The sequence below is a fragment of the Tupaia chinensis genome, unplaced genomic scaffold (genome assembly GCF_000334495.1).
Source record: "Tupaia chinensis unplaced genomic scaffold, TupChi_1.0 Scaffold148234_1, whole genome shotgun sequence".
Taxonomy (NCBI): domain Eukaryota; kingdom Metazoa; phylum Chordata; class Mammalia; order Scandentia; family Tupaiidae; genus Tupaia; species Tupaia belangeri.
Genome location: NW_006208084.1, coordinates 5,442,192 through 5,459,174, shown reverse-complemented (window position 1 = coordinate 5,459,174; position 16,983 = coordinate 5,442,192).

Here is a 16,983-nt window from a genome sequence, read left to right as displayed (position 1 = left end):
GGTGAGTCACGGCCCCCCACCCCCGCAGTGCGCACCCCTCCCGCCGCCCAGCCTGGCCCCCGCGCTCGCAGGCCCCCACCCCGGCTGAGGATGGACTGCGCCCGCCTGGGCAAGTACGCGCCCCAGAGAACCCCGAGAGGGGCGCTTTGGCCCGGGCCCCGCGTTCTTTCCGAAGAAAGGCGGAGTCAGGGACGAAGGGAGGCTCGGAGGCTGAACCCTAGGCCTGCACAGAGCTGCTGGTCTTCCGACCACTCCGGACTGGACTCTGGCGGCTGGAGGGGAGGAGAGTTGGGGACGTGGAAGAGATGGGGCGCCAAAGGCGCCAGGAAGGAGCTGGGTCCGCCCAGGAGCCCACCCTGGCCGCGAAGGCCGCCATCCGAGGTGGGCAAGCCAGGGGCCTGGGGCGTATGGGGCCTCCCAGCCTGCTGCGCTGCCCCTGTGATGTACGAGAAGCGACTTTCGGGCCTCTTGGCAGCCTTGGGACTTGGGAGTTTTCCATTAACTGGAAGAGTCAGATCCTAGCAGTGGCAACAGGGAACATGTACCCCACAAAGTCAGAGTCGAGCCGGAAGGGCCTTCTGCCGCTGCGGTGAGACTGCCCTTGCTCTAAGAAGAGGCTAGCGAGAACATGGGAGAAGGCGAAGAGTAAAGGAGGCCTTAGGGAACATTTTTATAAATGATGCAGTATACCAGATGGGATAGGAAGACAGAAGTGTGAAGAATGTCTGGTGTGTCCTGCAGATCGCCGATGGTTCTTTACTTTTCCACCAGAGACCCGCTGGAGCTTCCTCTGCAGCCTTCAGGTTCCCCCTTCCTCTGCATTCCTGCTGTCTTCACTCATGTCTCCCCCTTATCTCCTTACCCTGCCCTCCTGGCTGCAGAGGACCTGGGGCACTGCGGTCATCAGAGCCTACCACACCCATGCCTCTGCTCCACTCTGGGGCTCGGTATTATCACTCCCAACTTTGCTTCTATTAATGCTTGACATGAACCCCTCTGCTCCTCTGCCTTCCCCAGGGATGATGGCAGAATACAAATAGAAAGGCCACGTTTGTTCCTTTTCTATTCTGTCACATCTGTGAGTCCTCCCTGCTCCCGGCCTGAAACTCATAGTCAAAACCTGTAGACTGTGCTGGTAGGTCCAAGAGTCAACATGAGTAGCATGCTGTTTGAATCTTGGTTTCCCAGTGCATTGGCCATGTGATCTTGATCAAATGACTTAACCTCTCACTGTGATCCACCCGGTTTTCAGCTGGCTTGGATTACAGGCACAAGTGCATGTGCTCCTTGTGCTGGGTGGAAGTTCCTAAGATTTGAACCCAGGACCTTTTACCAAGTGAGTCTGGCTGTCTTACCAGCACCACCACCTGACCCCTCTTCTTAAAATAGGGCATCTGTTTTACAGATAAACAGTTGTCTGTAGTGTTCAATCAAGTTCACCAAATATTGGGTTGTTGGAAAAGTCATAACTTGTTTTTGCATAGAAAATATATCATGACTTTTCCAACAACCTAATGTTTTCTAGTTCTTGTCCTCCTCTGGGATGTGGTAGAAATCCACCTTTTTGAAGTTAGATGTGGCCATGTGATTTGTTTGGCCAATGGGATGAGAGCAGAGGTGATTATGTTGCTTCTACTCGGCAACTTGAAAAGCCAGTAAGCCAAACCACCATATCCTCTATTTCCTTGACAGTCAAGGCAGTACAGAGTTGGAGCCCCATGAAGCTAGTCTAGGCCTCTATGTAGAGATTTCAGCATTCATGGCCAACCTACATGGGAAAAGTAGTACAAGCAGATCTTAAGCTTGTGTTGTTAAACCAGTGAGATTTTAGGTGATATATGTTACTGCAACATAACCTATCTTAGACTACTTAAATAATACTACCCCCAAGTGCAAATAATTGGTACTTGTTGAATGAAGAACACCTACAGTACATTGGTACTGTCTTATACGATAGTTAATCCTTCTCTGTAATGTACTTGTTTTATTTGTTTGTTTGTTTTTGAGGAAACCATATCAGAAAGGCTAAGTAATTTGCCTGAGGTTACACAGTTTGAAACCCTACCTGTTCAGTTCCAAACCTCCTGTTCTTTCCCTTTCACATGTGCCGTGCCGCCTCTCCTTAAATGGGTAAGATGGAAAACACCCAGTACAATGCCTGGCACACAGTCATGCCCAAGCACTGGGAGTTCCTCTCCAGACTGAATTCCTATAGCATTTATAATTTGAACCACACTTGAGCACAATGTTATCACACTTTGTGTGTGAGTGTTTTCACATAGATAGGGCATTTCCTTCAACAAAATCCCAGGCTTCTTGGTTAAGAACCTGAGTTCGGGCCAGCAGGTGACATGGAGGTTAACGCACTGAATCCCACATGGCCAGCAACATGGTTCAAATCCCAGAACTGGCAGTTTAGGAATATATCAAACACATACGTATGCATGCCCAAAATCCCGAGATTGGAGGCACCCCTCAGGGCTGTGGGCAGGGGGGTGATGTCTCACTTTCCCTCTTTTTCTAGCAAGCACATGCATCCTATAGCAAACACACACACACCTTTAGTTCTAGAGTCAGACATTTCCAACCCCTAATCCACCACTTGCTATAACCATCTTGAAGAATTAAACTCCCTCTCAACACAGTTCTCTCATCCACAAAATGGCCATGGTATCTCTGTATGTGGTATTGGTGGTGGCAGCAGTAATAGTTCCCACAGAACTGGTGTGAGGATTAAGGGATTATGATATATGGATTTAATAAACCATGGCTATTAATATTACACTTATTTTTCATCTTGCCTGACTCCTACTAGAATTCGGGGCAATTGTAAGTTTAATCATGCTGCTTGATTAGACTCTGATGTCTTGTGCTGGATATTGGACAGATGTTACAACATCTGTACTTGGCAGCATGACATCCACATTATCCTGCATCTCATATTTATATAATCTTATGACTTGTCCTTTAATATGCCATTTTCAAAAAAAGAAGGTATGTTCACTTTAGAAATCTTTGTTCCAGAAACATCGTAATACCAGTTATCATTTATCTATTATCTGCTGCCTACCGGGACAGACAGATACAGATAAAGATATAATGTATATTTACTTGTATGTATTTTATATGTATGTACATGTATATGAAGATAGATATATATATATATACATATGGCATCATCATCATAAAACTACAAAGTCAGGGACTAGGCTAGTGCAGTGGTAAGATGTAAGGCACTGTGAGCCTGACCCACGTGGGAAGGTTACTGGTTCATGTCCAGAGACCTCCCTGAGTACACAGGGCAGGATGCGTCCATGATTTGGACTGACTAGAGCTGGGGTGGATTATGGCTTGAGAGGAAACCTGTTGGGGGTGCTGTAGCATTGTCTCCCCACCTCCATGTAATACACAAGGTTTTAAAAACCTGCAAGGAGGATATTATAATTCCCACTTGGCTATTGAGAAAAATGAGTCTCACAGAGACTACATGGGCCATCATCAAACGGTAACTACATGAGGCAGGCTTTGACTCTAAAGGCTTTGCCTTTTTCCAAGCTCTTGTCAATTAATGCTTGTTCTTTGGTGGAGGCTGTTCTTCCAGTTTTCTAGTTGAGGTTTTGGAAAGCTACCTAACATTGTGACATTTCTAACTTAAATATGTTGTCTGCAAGACATCTTACATTAAACAGCAACTGAGGAAGGTCCTTACTGTGGCAGGAGGAACTAACTGTCCTCCAAAAACTCATGCTCAGCCGAGGTTATGTTTCCCAGCTTCCACCACAGCCATGTGCAGCCTCTCCACAGCCCTCTCCAGCAAAAAATAGGCGAAAGCAATGTTTGTTGCTTCCTGCCCAGGATGTTGAAAAAGTGGGTATGGCTTCCCCACTTTACTTAGCTGGAAGCAGCAAACTCCAAGGGCCCGGGGGATGGTGAAGCCACAAAACAGAAGTCTGGTCCCTGCATCACCTTGAGGAATAAAACCATTCTCTGTTCAGGACATTGGTCTGGCCCCTGATTGAGAAATAAACTCTCATCGTGTTAAGCCCTGGAAGTTACAGGGTATATATGTAACAATGGCTAATACTTCCCTGACTAATACACATAGTTTATATTAAGTCTGCATTCATGCATAGAAAGCAAAATGGAGTGGACGGTTCATGGTGCAGCAGTAATGCACCGCTCAAAAGAAGCCAGATCCCACATGGCAACTGCAGTTCAAATCCCCAGCCCTGTCCAAAATATGCCAGTCATGGGACCAGCAGATGGCATAATGGTTACCTCACTGGACTCCTACATACTACCGCAGTTTAAGTCCCAGACCCAGGGACTTAAAACTCACCTTGTATGCGTGTACATGTGTGCCCAAGGTCCTGAGAGGAGAATGGGGAAGAAGGGATTGTGGCATAGCACATGAAGCTTCCAGCCCACGAGTACTAATCATATTTTATAGCATCCAGCTGACTTGCGGTAGAAAACCTATTTGAACGTGGAATAGATAACTAAAATAACAAGTCAAATTTACTCACAGGTCAAAACAGAAAGCTCCGTTTCTTTCCCCGCTAAGTGCAGAGACAGAGGACCTAGGACCTAGACTCCGGAATCAACACCAGCTGAGCTGGCTGTACCACTTTCTAGCTGTGAGGTCCTTGGCAACATCCTTTTTGTTTCTCAATTTTCGCATCTTCAAAACAGGCACATTAATAATACCTACCTCGAAGGGTTTTCGTCAGGAACTGAGTTAGTTAATGCAAAAGAGAGCACTGAAAACGACAGGAGATGGGTAGTTGCACCCAGAATATGTCAGCAGTTAGACTTGGCCACCTCCCACATTTCATAGGACGTTTTGTGTTTCAACGGATGTAAGAGGAGGCCTTTTCTGAGAGATTGATAGGTGACATGAGGAAACAGAATTACAAATAGAGTCAGTAAATGTTACCGGGATTCCACCAAAATAACCCAGACTGAGATTTTACTTTCAGTTTTCCTCACCCATGTGGGCACTGAGGTCAGCAGGATCCTATTGAGAAGAGCATTGGTTTGGGGCGACTGCAGTAAGGGGGCAATCCATGAAACAGGAGATGCCTATGGCCACCCTACAGCACCCTCCCGGTTCCCTCTGGGGATTTCAGTTGCCATTCCTTGCACCTTCCTTCTCTTCCCCCCCTTCCTTGTGCACGTGTGGAGGGGGTGGGGCAAGGGGTGATTGGCAGCAGTTGCATTTGCTTTATTTTCTCTGTCCTAACTTTATCCTGACAAGTAAGGTTGCTTCTTCCTGAGTGAACAAAACAGCAGGGTTTTTTCTGCTTCCACTGAAAAAAAGAAACCTAATGTGATAAATTCCCGTCAACATAAAGGTACTGGCAGGACTCCAGGGCAGAAAATGACACCATGTGGCCCCCAGAACCCCAGAATGTTGAAAGAACAGATATGCCTCCTGTGGGGATTTGCTGAGATCACATGGGATAAACAGTCTAATTGGCTACAATGGAAGTGGCCTAGAGTGTCACTAAAGTTAGGTGGAACATTCTGGAAAGGGTGGGGCAATGCATTCAACAATATTAACTAAGTGCTGACCATGGGCTCTTCATGATTCTCAGTACTGGAGATTCAGAAGCAAAAAAAAAAAAAAAGTCCTTGACTTCATTAGGTTTATAGACAGACAATAAGCCATTAGGTTTATAAATGGACAATAAGCCATGGGCAAATAAACATGTACGACACATAAGGCAACGGCAAGAGCTCGCAGGACAAATAAAGTAGGTCAAGGGAGTAAAGAATGATGAGAAGTGAGAGGAAAACTTGCGGATAAGGTGACATTTGAGTGTACTCTCCAAAGAAGTGAGGGGGTGCGCAGTCTGAATATCTGGGAAAGAGCCGTCCCGGCAGAGGGGCTAGTGTGTGCAAAGACCCTGAGGCAGGGTATCCTTGGCATGTCCAAGGAATAGTGAGGAGGCCACTCTACATGGAATGAATTAGCAGGAGAGGAGTAGTTGAGCCCAGACTGTTAACAGAGGACCAAATATTTTGGGCTTGGTGGAGAGATGTTTGGACTCAGGGTTTTATTCTGAATCAGGCAGAAATTGGCCAATGCTGATTAGAGACATAATTAGACCTGAGTTTGAACAGTCTTCCTCTAGCCACTGTATTGAAAACAGACTGGGAGAGGCCAGGAAGTGATTCAAGGCAAAGCAGGAGGTGGCTGTAGCAAATGCTAAAAAGAAGCCCCTCCAAGAACTACAGTACTTTACTTGGTCTCCCAGTGCCATCCCTCCTTCATGGGACCACCCTGTGTCTCCCTTCTCCAAGGCAGGCCCAGCTATCTGCTGTGACCTTCAAGACCAAGGCAAACCCTTTAGCCTGACACACACCCGGGCAGCATGGCAGGGCAACTAGAGTATTGCCATCAGCATTAGAAAGACTCAGATTAGAATCCTGGCCTCTGGTCAACAGGTGGCGGAGTGTTAAGGCGCTGGGCTCCCTCGTGGTTGACCATGGTTCGAGTCCCAGACCTGATGGCTTCTTTCTCTTTCTCTCTGGTCAAATTGAATAAGAATAATAAATAAAATTAATAATTCTTGCAGAAAAAAAAAAAAAAACAAGAATCCTAGCCTTACCATTCACCAGCTATATAACCTTGGCCACATCACTCAACCTCTCTGAACTGGGTTTGTTCTCTTTCCTCCTTGTCCTGGTTAATGCTACCTGCATGTCAGCACCGTTGCGAGCAGAGGCTTTGTCTGTCTTGTTCTCTATTGTACGGTCAGCACCTAGAACAAGGCCTAACACGTAACAGGCACTTCATAAACAGGCACGGAGTCAGTGAAGGAGCCAACAGAGGAGAACATTTTAAGCACAGTGGCTGTTACACAGGTGCCCAGGAAATGCTGCTTGCCCTTGCAGAGTAATGTTTATTTCCCGTTCTTCACATGGTCTGACCCTAGCAGTCCTCTTCTGACTTGTGTGCACCCCACACAAGTGGGGTCCTCCCCTAAAGCACCCTACATTCCCGGGCACTTTTCACTGTTTCACGCCTCTCGGCCTTTACATACGCTGTGCCCGATGCCCTGTGGTCACCCTGCAGCACTGTTGCTCCCGATGCCCTTCGGAGATTTCAGTTGCACGGTCCTTGCGCCTTCCTTCTCGTTCTTCCTTCTCTGGATACGTGTGAAGGGGAGGGGCAAGGGGATGATTGGCAGCAGTTCCATCAACTTTGTTTTCTCTGTGCTAGCTGTATTCTGACAAATAAGATAGCTTCTTCCTGAGAGAGCAAAACAGCAGGGATGTTGCTGTTTCCAGGAAAAAGAAAAACCTTAAAGGTGACACTCAAATGGGTTACTCTCTTCCTGAATCTCCAGGTGACACTATTAGTCATCACAGAGGTCTAGCTGAAGATGTCACCTCTCCTCTGATCGTACATGAGCAGAACTGAGGATTCAGTTCTGCCCTCAGAGCACTCAGTTCCTGGGTCTGTTACGTACTTACGTCATGCCATTACAATGACTAGAAGCTCTGAAAAGGCCGGGTGTCACACAGCACTGTCCATTAGAGATAGAATGTGACCCACAAACATTTTAACTTTGCTAGCAGCCCACATTAAAAACAAGTAAAAGGGCCAGCTAGGTGGGGCGGTGGTTAAGGCAGCTGGATCCCACGTGGCTGACAGCATGGTTAGAGTCCTGGACCCAGCAGAAAAACACACTGGGCACACCTGTGTGTGTGTGTGTGTGTCCAAAATCCTGAGAGGAGAAGAGAAGGAATTGTAGCATGGTCACCTCCCATGGGGGGTACTTTCTCATTTTCCTTCTCTCTCTGGTGAATGCATGTGCCTTGTAGCAAAATTAAGAAAATAAAATAAAAATAAGTAAAAAAGAGAGAGAGAAATTAATTTTAGTAACGTATTTTATTGAACCTAGTCTGTCCAAAATATTACCATTTCTATATATAAGTAGTACAAATAACTTATGGATATTTTATACTCTTCTTTTGTTGCCCTAAGTCTTCTAAATCAATTGTGTATTTTATGCTAATCTCAATCGAGTACTAAATTTTCAATGATTACACTGAAAGCAATAAAGTTGTATTAACAGAAAAATAAATCTTACGCTGATTCAGGTTTTATTCATTTAAATTAATTTTAGTTACTTACATCAAGTTAAATTTTTTATGGGACCAGCAGTTAGCGTAATGGCTATGTTGCTGGACTCCCATGTAGTCGACTGCGGTTCGAGTCCCAGACCCGGTGGCTTAAAACTCATGCAGGGCGCGTGTATATGCATGCCCAAAATCCTGAGAGGAGAATGGAGGAGAAGGGATTGCGGTGTGGCCATCCCCCCAGGGGGTGATTTCTCGCTCTCTGTCTCTCTGTCTCTCTCTGTCTGTCTGGCGAGTGCATGCGCCCTATAGCAAAAACCTCTCAAAATAAAAAAGTTAAAATTTTTAGTTCTCTAATTACATGATCACATTTGAAGTGCTCAAAAGACATAAAAAGTACTATAGCTAACAGTACACATCTAGAACTTATTCTCTTTATTTTGTTTTCTTTTTTTTTAATAAAGGATTTTGCCATAGTGCACATGCACTCTCCAGAGAGGCAGAGAGAGAGAAAGTGAGAAATCCTCCCTGAGGGGGATGGCCACTTTGCAATCTCTTCTCCATTCTCCTCTCAGTGTTTTGGGCACACACACACACACACACACACATATACCCTGCATGATTTTCAGTCACCGGTTCCACGACTCCAACTATAATCAGTCATGTGAGATTCCACTGCCTTAGCCACTATGCCAACTGGCCCTGATCTTAATCTCTTTCTAAAAGAAGTGTAGATCCGGCTTGTAATGAGTGCCTTATAAACACTGAATGGGTAGATGGCTAGATGGATGGATGGATGTGGATGGATGGGTAGATAAGTGGACAGATTAATTCATTTTATTCCCTTTACTTCCTCCCTGGTTTACTATCCTATTTCCTATCCTGGAAATGCACAGTCCAGGAAAGAGAGTGAGAAGGAACTTTAAGGGAAAGGTGAATTCATAGAAATTTTCCCTGGACTCCAGTTTGCCTGTTTGGACCACATTGGCTGCAGTTGACAGGCAGCATCTCTGAACTTTGTAGTTCAGTAGCACCTTAGACATCACTTTCTCAGGCTCTCTCCTGACCGTCTTGTTTAAAATGACATTTCCACCTCTCTCCCATCCCCCACTCCAAGCCTTGTTCTTTCCTCTCTTCAAAGCTTTTCTCTTCCCCGTTGCATTTACCACTATGCAAATATCATTTACTTACTTGTGTCTGTCTCCACGCAACAGGAGCTTTTATCTGTTTTAGTCACACGTGAACACCTGGTACACAGTAGGTGCTCGGTAATTATCTGTGACGTGAATAAGTGGCCGGGTGGATGAATTGTTTTCCTACTGTTCTGTCGGCTAGCGCCATGCCCCCAGAAAGTGACTTATGGAAAGCAAAGGCAGCTTACTCAACTGTAACTGTAGTGCTGGAAGCCAAGTGGCAGCTGCAGGTTTGGATCTTGAGTAGACCTGAAAGCATGCCAAGTGTGCGCGTGTGCCCAAGGTCCTGACAAGCTGGAGGACGAAGAGGAGGTCACGGTGTGACGAGACCATGTGGATTTTGTCCTCCCTCTCTCTTTCACTCCCTCTGTCTCACATCATGTGCAATGCTGTCATGAAAAAAAAAAAATAACTTTTTTTTCTCTCACCAGAGAGGAGACAGAGGTGGGGGGGGATGAGAAATTACCCCCAAGACGGGATGGCCATGGCACAGTTCCTTCTCCTCCTTTCTCCTCTCGGGATTTTGGGCATGCACGCACATGCACCCTCTGTGATTTTTAAGTCACTGGGTCCAGGACTGGAACTGCTCAACTGGTCATGTGGAATCCAGCACCTTAACCTCACCACCTCTTGGCCCAAAATAAACTTCTTGGGGCCAGCAGGCCCTGTAGTGATTAAGGCCCTCGACTCCCGCACGGCCGACCGTCCTAGACCTGGTGGCTGGCTCTCTCACTTTCCCCTCCCTGCCCCGCCTGTTAAGTGCACGTGCCCTGTAGCAAATGTAAAATGACGATGACTAAAATTAAATAATTAATTCTTTAAGAAATAAGTAAACTTCTTAAAAAACTGAGTCTCAGTTCTCTCGTCTGTAAATATAGTAGTAATGCTTATCTAATGGAGTTGATAAAAATCCTATAGGGTTATATTTAACTTACAGGACTACTTAAGGTAATATTTATGAAGCATTTAGCACAATTCCTACATTCTGCACTGACAAAGCAAAACCTGCTACTATTGCTGATTAAATTATAATAATACATAGTAGTCGATTTATTTTATTAGGTCTATAGCAGTCATATAAAGCAATTACAACTTCCCAAGTTATTCCATTAATAAAAAAAAACTAGGTCAGGAAAAAATAAGCACAAGACCTAAATTTCCTACGTACTTGCCTGAGTTTACCTGTGCTGTGTTTCTTTGTATTCTTTAGCCATCAGAGGCAGGCCCATCATCCCTACCCTGCCAAGACCCAGTGTGGCTCAGTGACAGGCCCCATACCTGCTATGCTCACTCTCCCCAGGCACTTAGGCTCACAAAACAGACACAAGAGGGAGAGCATTCCAGGCAGGTCACCAGCCTGCCCGTGACGCGTGACGGCAGAAGCTCTCTCTGGAGCGCTCACACAGGCTTTAGATGGCAGGGCAGGGCAGGGCAGCTACACCCAAGGAGAGCCAAGCTGCCCAGGCAGCCAGTTGGCAAGGGACTCCTTAGCTGCCTTCCCAACAGACAGGCCCATGCCCCAGATTCCTCTCGAAAGCAGCTCCTCCTGCTCTCTTCCAGTCCCATCCTTAGACACCCAGAATTTCACAGGCACGCATCCAATCTGCTCTGCATCCACCTGCTCATTATGCATTCATTCAACAAATGTGAACTGAGTGTCTAGGATGATGCAGCCCTGTGCCAGGGCTAGGGATAGGAAGTATGGGATCAGCAGATGGAATAGTGGTTATGTCACTGGACTCCCATGTGGTCGATCAAGGTTCAAGTCTTGGACCCAGCAGCTTGAAACTCACACTGCGCATATGTGCATGCATGCCCAAAATTCCAAGAGGAGTATTAAGAACAAAGGATGGTGGCATGGCCGTCACCACCCCAGGCGTGATTTCTTGCTTACTGTCTCTCTGTCACTCTGGCAAGTGCACACACCCTACAGCAAAAATCTCTCTTAAAAAAGAAAAAAAGAAAGTCATCGGAAGACAGTCCTTTGAACCCCAGGAGTTTCTACTACCTCCCACCAGGATCGTGCTTTACAGTTTCAAAAACACTTTCCCACAGGTGGTCTCTTTTGATCCTTATAATGCTATTTCCCTTGGGGTGGACGCTTGTGTTTCCCCTATCTTTCATATAATGGAGGTGCTGAGAGATGGAGCCGGGACGCACACTCAGGTGTTTTAGCTACACTGCAGCTGGTGTCTACTGGCCTTTGCATCTCACAAGCAGTCCTTTCACATAAGCCACCAAATGTCAGCTCATCGAAAGAGAAAGGCGTTGGACTGCATACCTAATGGCTCCAAAAAGAAATGGCAAGTTATACATGGTGAAGAGAGAGACAGACTCCCTCCCTAACAAAGGAGACAACTGAGAAACTTCCAGAAATTGGGATGAACCAAGACCCTCACGAGATTCATCTAATTCCAGCACCCAGCTCCTGAAACACCTGAATTCAGAGCCCTGCCGGTTGGAGTGAGCAGAATGTGGACAAAGGCTGGTGATGCATGCATTAGTAAAATTGACACCTCTTCTGTCCTGCCTCCTCCCGCCCCCTCAAACAACATTTCTGCTGTATTCACCTTTTCTTTTCTTTTTTTTTTTTTTGCATGTAAATTTTACTCTTCAAATTAAATATAAAACAATGTTGTAAGTGAAAATCTTAACAAAACTAGGATTAGCAATTATCTACAGGCAACACATAACATAGAAAGGTGAATATTAAATCTAACAGATGACACTGATTTTTAATACATGTGGGAAATCAGGAGCTTTGGGTAAAATACAAATGTATACAACGAGTTACTCTGAGGCAGACATAGGATACGTGACCTTTGCTATTGATCTGATAATGCATTTTGTTTCCATCAGAAGTTTCTAACTATCTCTCTCTCTCTGGCAAGTACACATGTCCTAAGGCAAAAAAAAACTAAAAAATAAAAAAAAAGTAAAAATTGAAAAAAGAAAGCATGAAAGTAAAGCACTTGATACATGTATCCACCTTTAAAGCCGAATTCTCCTCTGGGAGAAACAGACAGGTGCCTTTAAGAAACGAAAAAAAAAAAAAAAGTGTCCCACAGCACCACCAAGTGGCTGAAAAATCCAGTTCCCTTCAGTGCCAGCCAAGACACAAAATATCGAACGACCAGGACTGAGAAAAAGAAGCTGGCAAAATAGAGGTGGTGAGACCCAGGAGGCGCGGATGTCCTCAGGCAGGGAAAAGGCACGCCCGGAAGGCTGTGTATCAAGGAGTACTTGGGGGCCAGCTGGTTGCACAGCTAACACAACCCTCTGCGATGCTGAACCCTGTGCTGGGCACACTGTCATCCTGAGAGCCCCAGTGGGTAAGGCCAGGGGTGGCGCCACCATGAGGATCCTGTTGAGGTGCCTCTCTCTCTATCTCATGGAAGTAATAAACTTTCAAGGGGACGGTTGCAGACAGTGGAGCAGTGGGGAACGTGGTGCTCTGCGAGGCTGGCCCACGTGAAAAGCTTCCAGGTCTGTGCTCATGGGCCGCCCTGAGTATCCCAGGCACAAGCATACCCTCGATCCTGGGTGGCTGAAGCTGGGCTGGATGTAGGGTCAAGACACTGCTGGAGGCACTGTCTCTCTCACATCACACTCTCTCTCATGTAAGAAATAAATTTAACTTTTTATTTAAAAAGAGAGAGAGAGAGATGCAATTTGGCCCGCAGAAATTCATACTCTTAGGGCTAGAAAAGCCAACACTTGCCTTTTTTTTTCTTTTTTTTTTTTTCGCCAGGACCAGCAGATGGCATTATGGTTACATTGCTGGACTCCCACATAGCGGAGCACAGTTCGAGTCCTGGACCAGTGTCTTAAAATTCACTCTGGCATGTGTGCTCAAAATCCCGAGAGAAGACAAGAGAAGGGATTGCAGCATGGCTATCCCCCAAGCAAGGGACGGGGGGAGTTGATTTCTTGCTTTCTGTCTCTCTGTCTCGCTCTCTCCAGCAAGCACACACACTCTATAGCAAAAATCTCTATAATAATAATAATAATAAGTATTTTGTTTTGTTTTGTTTTTGTTTTTGTTTGCCATAAGGCACATGCACTCACCAGAGAGAAAGAGACAGACAGAGAGATGAGGAAAGTCAGAAATCACATCCCCCAGGGGAGGGGGTCACACTGCAATCCCTTCTCCTCCATTCTCCCCTCGGGATTTTGAGGATGCACACACACACACACCTGGTGTGGATTTTTTTTTGGAGAGGTTTTCACTATAGGGTGCATGCGCTCACCAGACAGACAGAGAGAGACATAGAGACAGAAAGCAAGAAATCACCCCCCAGGGGGGATGGCCACGCCGCAATCCCTTCTCCTCCATTCTCCTCTCGGGATCTGGGGCATGCACGCACACGCGCCCAGCGTGAGTTTTAAGCCACCGGGTCCGGGACATGAACCGCAGTTGACTACGTGGGAGTCCAGCGACACAGCCATTATGCTAACTGCTGGTTCCCAACACACCTGGTGTGTTTCTCAGGGCTCCATGCCCAGGACTCAAACTGCACAGTTGAGATCACCATGTGGGATCCAGTACCTTAACCTCCATGCCACCTGCTGACCCTAACCTTTCCCTTTTTAAAGATGGGGGGGGCACGGTGGCACCCGCCCTGTGGCAAAAGATGGGGAAACTGCAATCCAGAGAACGTGGTGCTCCATGAGCCTGATGTAAGGGTGATGGACTCCCACGTGAGTGGAAGAGGTGCTCCTGCTTCCCGATCTCATAGAACAGGACCAGCGCTCGGTGCCCTCTGCCGACCTTTGTGCCTCACACAAGCTAGGAATGCAGCTTAAATTTTTAAGTGATTTTTTTAATAATTGTTTTATTTAACTTTATTTGTTTTACTTATTTTAATTTGACCAAAGAGGGACAGAGCAAGAGAGAGAGAGAGAGAGAAGGAGAAAGTGAGAAAGCAAGCCACCAGGTCTGGGACTCGAACCATAGTGGGTCATATGGGAGTCCAGCACTCTTAACCACCATGCTACATGCTGGCCCCAAATTTTTAAGTGACTTTTAAATATCAAATAAAAATAGCATTTCATGATGCTTGAAAATTACAGAATATTCAAACATTGGTACTATAAATAAGGATGAATTGGAACACAGCCTCACGTTTTTATTTGTGGCTGGTCCGAGCTATAAGGGCTGAATTGAGTGGTTTCATCAGAGATTATGTAGCCATCCAAGCCTAAAATACTTACTACCTAACTCTTAACAGAAACAGCTACCAAGTCCTACAGTAGGGACTCAGTGAACTGAGGGATTCAGGAAGAAGTGATATGGTGGAGAGAGAATAAAATATGAAGTTAGAAGACCAGGTCTGTCATTAACCATGTGATCTGTGAGACCAGGGGTCACAATAAATCTCCCTCCTGATCTGTTGGGTGGATGGGTTGAAGAGTGAATGGATAGATGCAGAAAGTTTTTGTTGGCCCTAAAAGGCTATGTTAGAAAAGAGTCAGGTTAGAGTTCCAGTATCCCATCACTTCCCACCACACCACACGGTCACTCTGGGCCTCACTTCCCCCACCTCTAAAATGGGTATAATGATACTCCCATTGTAAGGACAGCCTCAATTCGAAGGGTGGAAAAAGGGGTATATTTACGAAAGTCACTTGTAAAACACTTTGCCTGCGTTTGGTTTCAGGGTCTCCATTGTCTTTAGTCACATGAAACAGAACACAATGAATTTTCAGCCTCTGGGTTAGAAGACTGGGAGCCAGAAAAAGAACTGGACAGAGAAACCCAGTCTGGCATCAGTTTAGCTTTCTGCTTTCTTTCAAAATGTGCGCACCTCCCATGTTCCTTTTTTCTTTTTTTTTCTTTGGAGAGATTTTTTTTTGCTATAGGGCGCATGCGCTCGCCAGACAGACAGAGAGAGACAGAGAGACAGAGAGACAGAAAGCGGGAAATCACCCCCCAGGGGGGATGGCCACACCACAATCCCTTGTCCTCCATTCTCCTCTTGGGATTTTGGGCACGCACACACACGCCCCCAGCATGAATTTTAAGCCACCGGGTCCAGGACGCGAACCGTGGTCAACTACATGGGAGTCCAGCGACATAGCCATTACGCTAACTGCTGGTCCCCCTATGTTCTCTTAACAGGGCAACAAGTTGGATTCTCAGAGCCTTCATTATGCTGGAAGGGCATTTAGAGAAATGAATGTGTCCTTGGGGTATTTCCACCAGCCGTGCCCTCCAGCCTTGCACCCCACTTTGCCCCCACCTTCTTGGGTTACCCGCCTGCTCTCTCTTTAGAGGCAGTACCTGCCACTCCTGTCAGGCAGATGGCAGGGGACTAGGGAACCCTGGCCTTGGAGACCAGCCCCTCTTGCCTGACAGGAGTGGAATTGGGTCGTCCCTGCCCCTCGCAGTTCGCGAAGAGGGACACAGATCAGTGTTGAGCAGCCCACACAGCCACACCTGAGCACAGCACAGGCACGGCAACTATCCAAAGAGCTGGGACCCCCATACTTTTACCTAAACGGCCCAGCAGCTCTCACTGACTCAAAGGTCCACGTGACTGGGTAGCCCTTAGCATCCAGCTGCATCTGTCTAAAGCAAGCCCAGCCGGAGCAAAGGGAATAAAGCCAGCAAAGTCCAGTGGGCGGGGGCTGTATAATATTGAGAGTGAACACTCGGGAGTCAGATCGGGGTCACACCCTGCTCCCTTTATTTCCAACTAGGTGACCGTGGGCCAAATGCTTAAGTTCTCTGAATCTCGGTTTCTTCATCTACAAAATGGGAACAAAACCTAATAAATGTAGTACAGAGATTATGCGAAGCACGCCTGTGTCTGACACATCGCATTGTTCTTTCTATTACTGGGCAGCAATTTCTCCTCAGACATGTTCGTAGATGTTGGCTCCTCCAGTCAGGACTGCAAACAACCACCTGCTAGATTGGAATGATGAGTGAACTCATCACCAAAGAGCAGCATTCACCGCCTGGTTTCCTGGCAACATTCATATCATGTCCAGGTGACAGAGAAGCCATGTGAGGCCCGAGGACCTACATCATCCAAAACATTTGGAATTCAAGTCAATGTTTAAATGTTATGTCCTGTTTGGGCCTCCCTTTGCTCATCAACTAAACAGATGTAATTGTCAAACCTATCTTACTGGGTTGTCAGGGACACTCCATGAAAGGGATCAGGATGTGAGAACACTGCCGTAGGGTGATTAAGGGTAAAGGCCCACTCTGGGTGGAAGTGTGTTATAATACGACCGTGTTTTACTTTAGTCAGAGGGATGAAACTCTAATCACAGGATTGCAGGCATAGCCAAATGAGCTTGTGAGATCTCAATACCAGTGAAAGGGGAGGTTCCCCTTCCTTTGCAAATCGGCGACGACACAGGGCAGGGTCCGCAGGGGCAATTTGTTCTCCAAGGGTGTTTTATCTTGGATTCATAGAATCCAACTTGACAGCGAAACTCACAGACAACAGAGTTGCAGAGATAGTGACAGACCCTTTGAAATCCGTCCATGTTGGGACCAGCAGTTGGTGTAATGGATACATCACTGGACTCCCGTGTAGTCGACCACAGTTCAAGTCCCAGACCCCGTGATTTAAACTCATGCCAGGTGCATGTGCATGAGTGCCCAAGATCCGAGAGGAGAATGAAGGAGAAGGGATTGTGGTGTGACCATCCCTCTGAGGGGGATGATTTCTCACTTTCTGTC